Below are 13,645 nucleotides of genomic sequence, written 5' to 3' on the forward strand. Positions count from 1 at the left end.
ATATTCTGCCAGAGCTACTGTTACAGACACAAGAACCTATCTAGGCTAAAAAAGAATAAAGTCTTGGCTATAAAGATATGTTAAATTTCAAAATTCTACCCAGGAGATCTTTTAGTCATGTAGGGGCACCTAGGTGGCTTGGTTAATCATCCGACTTTGGTTCAGGTCATGATCTCATGGTTTGTGGGTTTGAGCCCCATGTCAGGTCTGTGCTGATGGCTCAGAGCCTGGAGCCTGGTTTGGATTTTGTGTCTCCCTCTCTCTCTGCCCCTCCTCTGCTCACACTCTGTCTCACTCTCACTCTCCTTCAAAAATAAATAAACATTAAAAAAATTTAAAAAAAAAGAATTAGCCATAGAAATATCATAGTAAACAATTCATTGCACATCAAAACAAACAGTCAATAAAATGAAAAGGAATCTTTAAGAATGGGAGATGGTGGAAACATCTTTAAGATGGTGGAACAGCATGGAAATTTTTTTTCCATCTCACATCCATGAGATACAGCCAGATCAACACTAAACCTCCTTGCACACCTAGAAAACTTATTTGAGGATTAACACAACAATCTGCACAACCTGAACCATAGAACTCAGCAGAAAAAAAAATTACCTTTATTTTCAATTTTTATTAAAAATATTTTTCTTTTTTTTTCTACTATATTTTTTACATTTTTGTAATTTTTTCAATTTCCGTTTTACTCCCATCATTTCATTTTATACTATTTCATTGTATTCATTTTCTCAAATTTTCAAACGATTTCTTTTTTTCCCTTTTTCCCTTTTTTCTCTAATCTGTCAAGCTCCTTTCAATAACCAGACTAAAACACAAGCAGAGTCTAGCATCACTGATTTGAGTTGTGTGTGTGTGTGTGTGTGTGTGTGTGTGTGTTGTTTTTAATTTTTTAATTTTAATTTTTTTTTACCTTATCAATTCCTTTTCTTCCTTCAAAATGATGAAACAAAGTAATTCACCCCAAAAGAAAGAGCAGGAAGAAACAACAGCCAGGAAGTTAATCAACACAGATACAAGCAAGATGTCTGAACCAGAATTTCGATTCATGATAATAATAGATTCATGATAATAATAATACTAGCTGGGGTCAAAAATAGATGAGAATCCCTCTCTGTGGAGTTAAAGGAAGTAAAAGCTAGTCAGGATGAAGTAAAAAATGTTGTAAGTGAGCTGCAAGTTTGAATGGATGCCATGGCAGCAAGGATGGATGAGACAGAGCAGCAAATCAGCAATATAGAGGACAAACTTCTGGAGAATAATGAAGCAGAAAAAAAGGGAGACTAAAGCAAAAGAGCATGCTTTAGGAATTAGAGAAAGCAGTGACTCATTAAAAAGGAAAAACATCGGAATCATAGGGGTCCCAGAAGATGAAGAGAGAGGAAAAGTGGTAGAAGGGTTATGTGAGCAAATCATAGTTGAAAACTTCCCTAACCTAGAGAAAGACACAGACATCCAAATCCAGGAAGCACAGAGAACTCCCATTAGCTTGAAAAAAAAATGACCATCAACAAGGCATATCATGGTCAAATTCACAAAATACTCAGGCAAGGAAAGGATCATGAAGGCAACAAGGGAAAAACAGTCCTTAACCTACAAGGGAAGACAGGTCAAGTTTGCAGCAGACGTATCAACAGAAACTTGGCAGGCCAGAAAGGAGTGGTGGGATATATTCAGTGTGCTGAATCAGAAAAATATGCAGCCAAGAATTCTTTATCCATCAAGGCTGACATTCAAAATAGAAGTTGAGATTTAAAGTTTCCTAAACAAACAAAAATTAAAGGAGTTCGGACCACTAAATCAGCTGTGCAAGAAATTTTAAGGGGGACTCTCTGAGGGGCGAATACATGAAAAAAAAAAACCAAAGGCAGCAAAGACCAGAAAGGACCAGAGAACACCACCCGAAACCAACTCTACAAGAAACATAATGGCAGTAAACTTGTATCTTTCAGGACTCACTCTAAACATCAATGGACTAAATTCCCCAATCAAAAGACATAGAGTATCAGAATGGATAAGAAAACAAGATCCATCTATATGCTGTTTACAATAAACCCACTTTAAACCTAAAGACACGTTCAAATTGAAAGTAACGGGATAGAGAACCATCTATCATGTTAATGGTCGACAAAAGAAAGCTGGAGTAGCCATACTTATATCAGACAATCTAGACTTTAAAATAAAGACTAACAAGAGATGAAGAAGGGCACTGTGTCATAATCAAGGGGTGTATCCACCAAGAAGACCTAACAATTGTAAACATTTATGCTCCAAATGTGGAAGGACCCAAATAGAAATCAATTAATCACAAACATAAAGAAACTCATTGATCATAATACCATAATAGTATGGGATTTCAACATCCCACTTACAACAATGGACAGGTCATCTAAAGGATGACAATAAGGAAACAGTGGCTTTGAATCACACACTGGACCAGATCGACTTAACAGATATATTCAGACATTTCATCCTAAAGCAGTGGAATATACATTCTTCTCCAGTGTACATGAAAAGTTCTCCAGAATAGACCACATACTGGGGCACAAAACAGCCCTCAACAAGTACAAAAAGATCAATATCATACCGTGCATATTTTCAGACAACAATGCTATGAAACTCACAATCAACCACAAAAAAAAATTTGGAAAGGTAACAAATACTTGGAGTCTAAAGAACATCCTACTAAAGAATGAATGGGCCAACCAAGAAGTTAACGAGGAAATTAAAAAGTACATGGAAACCAATGAAAATGATAACACCACAGCCCAAAACCTCTGGGAACCAGCAAAGGTGGTCATATGAGGGAAGTATATAAATCCAGCCTTCCTAAAGAAGGAAAAAATTTCTCAGATATACAACCTAACCTTACACCTTAAAGAGCTGGAAAAAGAACAGCAAATAAAACCCCAAACCAGCAGAAGACAGGAAATAATAAAGATTAGAGCAGAAATTAATGCTATTGAAGCCAAAACAACAGTAGAACAGACCAGTGAAACCAGAAGCTGGTTCTTTAAAAGAATTAACAAAATTGATAAACCACCAGCCAGTTTGATAAAAATGAAAAAGGAAAGGACCCAAATAAATAAAATCAAGAACAAAAGAGGAGAGATCACAACCACAACAGCAGAAATACAAACAATAAGAAGAGAATATTATGAGCAATTATACGCCAATAAAATGGGCAATCTGGAAGAAATGGACAAATTCCTAGAAACATATACACTACCAAAACTGAAACAAGAAGAAATACGAAATTTGAAGAGACCCATACCCAGTAAAGAAATCGAATTAGTAATCAAAAATCTCCCAAAAAACAAGAGTCCAGGGCCTGATGGCTTTCCAGGGGAATTCTAGCAAACATTTAAGGCAGAGTTAACACCTATTCTCTTGAAGGTGTTCCAGAAAATAGAAATGGAAGGAAAACTTCCAAACTCTTTCGATGAAGCCAGAATTACCTTGATTCCAAAACCAGAAAAGACCCCACCAAGAAGGAGAACTATAGACCAATTTCCCTGATGAACGTGGATGCAAAAATCCTCAACAAGATATTAGCCAACCAGATCCAACAATACGTTAAAAAAATTATTCACCATGACCAAGTGGGATTTATACCTGGGATGCAGGGCTGGTTCAATATTCACAAAACAATTAACGTTATTCATCACATCAATAAAAGAAAGGACAAGAACCACATGATCCTCTCAATAGATGCAGAGAAAGCATTTGACAAAATATAGCATCCTTTCTTGATAAAAACCCTCAAGAAAGTAGGGATAGAAGGATCATACCTAGAGATCATAAAAGCCATCTATGAATGACTCAATGCTAATATCATCCTCAATGGGGAAAAACTGAGAGCTTTCCCCCTAAGGTCAGGAATAAGACAGGGATGTCTACTCTTGCCACCGTTACTCAACATAGTATTGGAAGTCTTAGCTTCAACAGTCAGACAACACAAAGAAATAAAAGGCATCCAAATTGGCCAGGAGGAAGTCAAACTTTCACTCTTTGCAGTGACATGATACTCTATATGGAAAACCCAAAAGATTCCACAAGAAAATTGCTAGAACTGATCCATGAATTCAGCAAAATGGCAGAATATAAAATCAGTGCACAGAAATCAGTTGCATTCCCATACACCAACAATGAAGCAAAAGAAAGAGAAATCAAGGAATTGATCCCATTTACAGTTACACCAAATACTATAAAATACCTAGGAATAAATCTAACCAAAGAGGTGAAAAATCTGTACACTGAAAACTATAGAAAGCTTATGAAAGAAATTGAAGAAGACACAAAAAAATGGAAAAAGATTCCATGCTCCTGGATAGGAAGAACATATATTGTTAAAATATCAATACTACCCAAAGCAGTCTAGATATTCAATGCAATCCCTATCAAAATAACACCAGCATTCTTCACAGAGCTACATCAAACAATCCTAAAATTTGTGTGGAACCCGAAAAGACCCTGAATAGCCAAAGCAATCTGGAAAAAGAAAACCAAAGCAGAAGGTATCACAATCCCAGACTTCAAGCTATACTACAAAGCTGTCATCATCAATACAGTATGGTACTGGCACAAGAACATTCAGATCAATGGAACAGAATAGAGAACCCAGAAATGGACCTACAAACATATGGCCAACTAATCTTTGACAAAGCAGGAAATGGAATAAAGACAGTCTCTTCAGCAAGTGGTGCTGGGAAAACTGGACAGCGACATGTAGAAGAATGAACCTGGACCACTTTCTTGCACCATACACAAAAATAAATTCAAAATGGATGAAAGACCTAAATGTAAGACAGGAAGCCATCAGAGTCCTCGAGGAGAAAGCAAGCCAAAACCTCTTTGACCTTGGCCTCAGCAACTTCTTACTCAACATGTCTCTGGAGGCAAGGGAAACAAAAGCAAAAATGAACTATTGGGACCTCATCAAAATAAAAAGTTTCTGCACAGCGAAGGAAACAATCAGCAAAACTAAAAGGCAGCCGACAGAATGGGAGAAGATATTTGCAAACGACATATCAGGTGAAGGGTTAGTATCCAAAATCTATAAAGAACTTATCCAACTCAACCCCAAAAAACAAATCATCCAGTGAAAAAATGGGCAAAAGACATGAAAAGACACTTTTCCAAAGAAGACATCCAGATAGCCAACTGACATGGAAAAATGCTCAACATCACTCATCATCAGGGAAATACAAATCAAAACCACAGTGAGATACTACCTCATACCTGTCAGAATGGCTAACATTAACAACTCAGGCAACAACAGATGTTGGCGAGGATGCAGAGAAAGATCTCTTTTGCACTGCTGGTAGGAATGCAAACTGGTACAGCCACACTGGAATACAGTATGGAGGTTCCTCAAAAAGTTAAAAATAGAACTACCCTATGATCCAGCAATTGCACTTCTAGGTATTTATCCAAGGGATACAGGTATGCTGTTTTAAAGGGGCACATGTACCCCAATGTTTATAGCAGCACTATCAACAATAGCCAAAGTATGGAAAGAGCCCAAATGTCCATTGATGGATGAATGGATAAAGAAGATGTGGTATATATATGTACAATGGAGTATTACTCGGCAATCAAAAAGAATGAAATCTTGTCATTTGCAACTACGTGGATGGAACTAGAGGCTATTATGGTAAGTGAAATTAGTCAGTTGGAGAAAGACAAATATCATGTGACTTCACTCATATGAGGACATTAAGACACAGAACAGATGAACACAAGGGAAGGGAACCAAAAATAATGTAAAAACAGGGAAGGGGACAAAACAGAAGAGACTCTTAAATAAGGAAAACAAACAGAGGGTTACTGGAGGGGGTGTGGGAGAGAGAATGGGCTAAATGGGTAAGGGGCACTAAGGAATCTACTCCTGAACTCATTGTTGCACTATATGCTAACTTGGATGTAAATTTAAAAAAATAAATAAAAAGTTAAAAAAGAGGTTAATATCCAAAATATATGAAGAATTCATGCAGCTCAATAACAACAACAGCAACAACAACAATAAACAAGCAATCTGATTTAAAAATAGGCAGAGGTATTAAATAGATCTTTTTCTGAAAGACGCTCAACACTGCTTATCATCAGGGAAATGGACAGCAAAAGCACAATGAGATTTCACCTTACATCTGTTAGAATGGCTGGTATCAAGAAGAGAATGTGGAGAAAAGGAAACTGTATACTGTTGGTGAGAATGTATCTATGGAAAACAATAAGGAATTTCCTCAAAAACTTAAAAACAGAAATAGCATATGGGTCAGTAATTCTACTTCTGGGTATTTATCCAAAGGAATTGAAAATAAGATATTCAAGACATATCTCCACTCCGTGTTTATTGCAGCATTATTTACAATAGCCAAAAATATGGAAACATCCTAAGAACACACACATACACACACACACACACACACACACACACACACACACACACACGTAATGGAATTATTATTCAGCGTTGAGAAAGAAGAAAATCACTTGAGGACATTATCATGAGATAAATAAGACCCAAAAAAGTCAAATACTGTATGATATCACTTGTATGTGGAATCTAAAAAAGCCAAACTCAAAAACAGGAGAACTGTTGTTTAAGTGTATAAACTTACAACTAGTATACATATAGGTCCTGGAGATCAAGTGCACAGTATAGTAGAAACAACAATATTGTATTGTAATCATTAAACTTTTTAAGAGACTAGATAGCAATTATTTCCACTTCAAGAAAGAAATAATTATGTGATGTGATAGAGGTACTATCACTACAGTGGGAAATTAATATATAAATAAATCAACATGTTGAACACCTTAAATTTACACAATATTGTATGTCACATATATGTCAATAAAAATTCTTTAAAAACTATTACATATCTGTCCAAATTATCAACTATTAGGGTCTCTAGGACATTTAGAACATAGAGACCCTAGGTTCTAAACAAATTTCCCAACAAATTCTGTCAACACTGTTATTGTTATCATTAGTCGTCACCATGTTTCCTTATTTTAACTTTGTTAGGAATATTGTTCTTAAGTGAAAAGCTTGTAATATATGTTTTTCTTATTTTCCTGTCAAATTTCCCAACTGCACTTAAAACAATGCTATTTTTTCCTCAGATTCCCAATATATATACGTATGTGTGTATCTATATATGTATGTGTATACATATATGTGTATATATATATATATACGTGTATGTATATATACGTGTATATATATATATATATATGTGTATGTATGTATATATATATATATATATATACACACACGTGTATATATGTATATATGTATGTATATATATATGTGTATATATAGTGTATATACGTGTATATATATGCTAATAAAACGCTTATAAGTTGATAGCAGTAAAGATAATAAAAATGAAATCCAAAGTTGATTCCTATATCAGGTAACATTTCAACATTTTCAAGGCCTTTTCTTGTCAATCTTTATATAGGTACTGTTTATTCTTTGTTTATTCAGATGTTAGAATAACTTTTTTTAATATTTATTATTTATTTTTCACTAATAAGTCTAATTTGTCATGTCCTCCAATTTTCATCCCTAAAAGTGGTGCCTTATGATTATCCAGTTATAATGCTTTAAAGACTTAAAAATATGATTCATTCAAATATAAAATTAATATATGTCAAAGATTTATCAACTCAAGAATGAGCAAACTAATAGAATATCAAGTATTTATAAAACATTTGAAGGACAGGGTATTTATAGACATTTTTTAAAAAAATTCTTGACTTAAGGTTGCTGGGTTAGTACATAACTGGTTACAGGGCAATGAACCCAAAGTCTTTGGAGATTTGTTTTCTAGCAAAAAAAAAAAAAAAAAAAGGAAGGAAAGAAACCCACCATCCACCCAGTTAGTATGTTACCTCACAGACTCTGAACTCTTAATAAAATTAACAAAATCAAAATAGGTGCAAGCTTCCGGAAAATTAAATAATTCTTGTTTGAAGCTACTAAACATAATGTTCCAAGTCTAACATTGAAAGAACATGTCTATCTTTTTTGCCCTTTTTCTAGTTTTAAATAATTTTCTTTAATATGGCTCACATAAGTTCTTATATAATTATGTTTATACTTTTCTACTATTCCTGAGTTCTATTCCTTTCTGGAGGCTCTAGGGGAAGGAAGTCTCATTCAGAATGTTTCTTGTCAGAGATGAATTCATTATGGTTACAGGAATATGGCCTTCATCTTCTTGCTGTCAGTGGAGAAGCATTCCCAGCTTCTCAAGGCTGTTAAAATCCTTGGCTGTGGATCCCTCTCTTCATCTTCAAATGATCCTCCAGAAATGAGGGATCAAACATGTTGTGTCTCTGACCCTCTTCTGCCTTCCGTTTCCACTCCTTAGGACTCCAGCAATTAGATGGACCCATCCAGATAATCTAGGATAATCTCTCCATATCAAGGTCTATCCCCTCAACTGTACATACAAACTTCTTTTTGCCAAATAAGGTAACATATTTACAGGTTTAGGGGATTGAGAAGTAGACATATTTGAGGGGTCTTTATTCTGCTTATCACGTCATAAGTGCACAATTCAATGATTATTAGTAAATTTATAAATTTGTGCAAACATCACGTAATTATAGAATGTATTTCATCTGTCCAACCAAATATAGAATGTATTTGGGGTGATGAAATCCCCCAAAGTTTCCTTGTGTCAGTTGGTAGATATGTTCATGATCTCAACTCTACGCAGCTACTGATTTGCTTTCTGTTTTCATAAACTTGCCTTTTCAGGACATTTCATACAAATAAAAACAAAATATTTAATCTTTTGCACAATGTTGAGGTTCATCCATGTTTAGCATGTATCTATAGTTTGTTCTCTTTATTATTGACTGTATCACATTGGTTGTACATATTATGGTTTATTAGTTTACCAATTAATATACATTTTGGTTGTGTCCAGTTGTTGCTTATTATAAATAATTCTATAATAAATATTTCCACATAGATCTGTATGAAAATATATTTTCATTTTTCTTGCATAAATTTCTAGGAGTGGATCATAAGGTAATTTTATGTTTAATTTTCAAGAAACTACCGATTTTTTCCCAAAACATTATATTATTTTAAACTCCCTCTAGCAATGTATATGGGATCCAGTTTTTTGACTTGTTATTGTCTATCCTTTGATTATTGCCCATCTAGTGGGTATAAAATAGTGTGTAGTTAGTCTTAGTTTATATTTCCCTAATAACACAATGTTAAGTATATTTTCATTTGCTTATCAGATATATATATATATTCTGTGTATATATACACAGCAAATTATATAAATATATATAATATATTTCTATAATATATAATATATATATTATATATAATATTATAATATAATAATATAATATATAATATAATATTTATATAATTTATATAATATATAATATTAATATATAATATATAATTTATATAATATATAAATATATATACACAGCAAATTATATAAATATAATTTATATATTATATATAAATATATATATATATATATTCTTTTCATTTGTGTGTGCATTTTAAAGCTTAAAATTATTAATTTTGATAAAGTATGATGTATCAATGTTCCCTGTTATAGACTTCACTTTTTTGGTCATATCTACAAACTCTTTGCCCAACCCGAAGTTATGTAGGATTTTCTCCTACATTTTCTACTAGAAAATTTACAGGTTTTTGTTATGTTTTGTTATTTATTTATTTGTTTGTTTATGGTTGGATTTTTTTGTTTTTGCTGTGATACAAAAATAAGACTTAGGAACAACAGTTTCTATTCTTTCTAAAACAAATACACCATTAGATAATAAAAACTGAAAGAATCCCATGTTTTTAGTTTTCAAACTAATAAACTTCTTCACATAAATGACTAAAGGATTTTTGAGGATATTTATCAGATGGATATGAAACAGCTATTTATTTCAGTGGAAATAGTTCATATTTAAAATAAAGGAGAATATGCAGACGCCACCACAAAAGCAAACAACTTCAGAAACAACAGTTACAGTCTGATTTTTTTTTTTAGTTACTTGTTATTCTTTTTATTTCAGACTCTTTGCTTTTGCACAGGACTTTGTGTTTTGTTGTAATATAATTTATTGTCAAGTTAGCTAACATACAGTGTATACAGTGTGTTCTTGGCTGCAGGAGTAGTTTCCCATGATTCATTGCTTACATGCAACACCCAGTGCTCATCCTAACAAGTGCCCTCCTTGATGCCCATCACCAATTATCTCCTCTCCCCTGCAATCAACCCTCAGTTTGTTCTTTGTATTGAAAGGTCTCTTATGGTGTTCCTCCTTTCTGTTTGAAACTGTTTTTTCCTCTTCCCCTCCCCCATGGTCTTCTGTTACGTTTCTCAAATTCCACATATGAGTGAAAACATAATGGTATCAGCCCGTCTCTGATTGATTGATTTCACTTAACATAATACCCTCCATTTCCATCCACGTTGTTGCAAATGGCAAGATTTCATTCTTTCTCATTGCTAAGTAGTATTACATTATAGAGATAGAGATAGAGATAGAGATAGAGATAGAGATAGAGATAGAGATAGAGATAGATGTATATGTATGTATATACACCATATTTTCTTATCCATTCATCAGTTTGTGGACATTTGGGCTCTTTCCATAATTTGACTATTGTTGATAGCACTGTTATCCTATCCTATGCTATGCTATGCTATCCTATCCTATCCTATCCTATCCTATCCTATCCTATCATATATCACAGTGCCCCTATGAATCAGCACTCCTGTATCCTTTGGATAAATTTCTAGTAGTGTTATTGCTGAGTCATAGGGTAACTCTATTTTTAAATTTTTTGAGGAGCCTCCACACTGTTTTCCAGTGTGGCTGCACCAGTTTGCATTCTCACCACCAGTGCAAGAGGGTTCCTGTTTCTCCACATCCTCACCAACATCTGTTGTTTCCTGAGTTGTTAATTTTAGCCACTCTGACTAGTGTGAGGTGGTATCTCACTGTGGTTTTGATTTGTATTCCCCTGATGGTGAGAGATGTTGAGCATCTTTTTATATGTCTGTTGGACAGCTGGATGTCTTCTTTGGAAAAGTGTCTATTCATGTCTTGTGGCCATTTCTTCACTGGATTATTTGTTTTTTGGGTATTAGGTTTGGTAAGTGGTTTATAGATTTTGGATACTAACCCTTTGTCCAATATGTCATTAGTAAATACCTTCTCCAATTCTGTTGGTTGCCTTTAGTTTTGCTGATTGTTTCCTTTGCTGTGTATCAGCTTTTTATCTTGATGAATTCCCAGTAGTTCATTTTTGCTTTTATTTCCCTTGCCTTAAGAGACATGTCTAGTAAGAAGTGCTGCAGCTGAGGTCAAAGAGGTTGTTGCTTGTTTTCTCTCCTAGCGTTTTGATAGTTTCCTGTCTCACATTTAGGTATTACATCCATTTTGAATATATTTTTATGTATGGTGTAAGAAAGTGGTCCAGGTTTATTCTTCTGCATGCTGCTGTCCAGTTCCCCCAGAACCATTTGCTAAAGAGACTTTTTCCCATTGGATACTCTTTCCTGCTTTGTTGAAGCTTAGTTGGCCATACATTTATGCATCCATTTCTGGGTTCTCTATTCCATTCCATTGATCTATGTGTCTGTTTTTATGGCAATACCATACTATCTTGATGATTATAGCTTTCCAGTACAGGCTGAAGTCTGGGATTGTGATGCCTCCAGCTTTGGTTTTCTTTTTCAACATTATTTTGGCTATTCGAGGCCTTTTGTGGTTCCAAAAAAATTTTAGGATTATTTGTTCTAGCTCTGAGAAGAATGCTGGTGCAATTTTGATTGGGTTTCCATTGAATGTGTAGGTTGCTTTGGGTACTATTGACATTTTAACAATATTTGTTCTTCCAATTCATGCGCATGGAATGTTTTTCCATTTCTTTGTGCCTTCTTCAATTTCTCTCATAAGTTTTCTGTAGTTTTCAGCATATAGATCTTTTACATCGTTGGTTAGGTTTATTCCTAGGTATTTTATGGTTCTTAGTGCCTTTGTACATGGGTTTGATTCCTTGATTTCTCTTTCTGTTGCTTCATTACCAGCGTATAGAAATGCAGCTGTTTTCTGTACATTGATTTTATATATTGTGACATTGCTGAATTCATGTATCGGTTCTAGCAATTTTTTGGTGGAGTCATTTGAGTTTTCTATGTAGAATATCATGTCATCTGTGATAAGTGGATGTTTGACGTCTTTGCCAGTTTGGATGCGTTTGATTTCATTTTGTTGTCTGATTGCTGAAGCTGACTTTCAACACTATGTTAAACACAGTGGTGAGAGTTGACATCCCTGTTGTGTTCCTGATCTCAGGGGGAAAGCCCTCAGTTTTTCCCCATTGAGGTTGATATTAGCTGTGGGCCTTTCATATATGGCTTTTATGATGTTAAGGTATGCTCCTTCTATCCTGACTTTCTTGAGGGTTTTTATTAAGAAAAGATGCTGTATGTTATCAAATGCTTTTTCTGCATCTATTGACAGGATCCTATGTTTCTTATCTTTTCTTCCATTAATGTGATGTATCACATTGATTGATTTGCAAATATTAAAGCAGCCCTGTAGTCCAGGAATGAATGCCACTTGATCATGGTGAGTAATTCTTTTAATATACTGTTGAATTCGATTTGCTAGTATCCTGTTGAGAATTTTTACATCCATGTTTGTCAGGCATTTTGGCCTGTAATTCTCCTTTTCCACGGGGTCTTTTTCTGGTTTGGGAATCAAGGTAATGCTGGCTTCATAGAATGACTCTGGAAGCTTTCCTTCCATTTCTATTTTTTAGAACAGCTTCAGAAGAGTATGTATTAACTCTGCTTTAAATGTCTGGTAGAATTCCCCTGGGAAACCACCTGGACCAGGACTTTTATTTATTGGAAGATTTTTGATAAATGATTCAATATATTTGCTGGTTATGGGTCTGTTCAAATTTTCTTTTTTTAATTAAAAAAATTTTTTTAATGTTGTATTTTTTTTTTAGAGAGTGAGAGACAGATTGTGAGCAGGGGAGGGGCCGAGAGAGAGAGACTCAGAATCCAAAGCAGGCTCCAGGCTCTGAGCTGTCAGCATAGAGCCTGATGTGAGACTCAAACTCACAAACTGTGAGATCATGACTGAGCCACCCAGGCGCCCATGTTTTCAAATTTTCTATTTCTTCCTGTTTGAGTTTGGTAAGGTGTGGATGTCTGGGAATTTGTCCAGTTTTCCAGATTGTGCTGTTTGTTGCCATATAATTTTTCATAGTATCCTTTCATAATTATTTGTATTTCTGTGGTGTTTGTTGTGATCTCTCCTTTTTCATTCGTGATTTTATCTTTTTGGGTTCTTTCTCTTTTCTGTCTGAGAAGTCTGGCTAGGAGTTTATCAAGTTTGTTTATCCTTTCAAAAAACCAGCTCTTAGATTCATTGATCTGTTCTACTGTTTTTTTTAATTCTACATTGTTTATTTCTGCTCTAATCTTTATTATCTTTCTTACTCTGCCGTCTTTGGGGTTTCTTTGCTGTTCTGCTTCTAGTTCCTTTAGGTTTGAGATTAGGTTCTGTATTTGGGATTTTTCTTGTTTCTTGAGATAGGCCT

The sequence above is a fragment of the Panthera onca genome, chromosome B1 (assembly GCF_046562875.1).
Source record: "Panthera onca isolate mPanOnc1 chromosome B1, mPanOnc1 haplotype 2, whole genome shotgun sequence".
In the NCBI taxonomy this organism is placed as follows: domain Eukaryota; kingdom Metazoa; phylum Chordata; class Mammalia; order Carnivora; family Felidae; genus Panthera; species Panthera onca.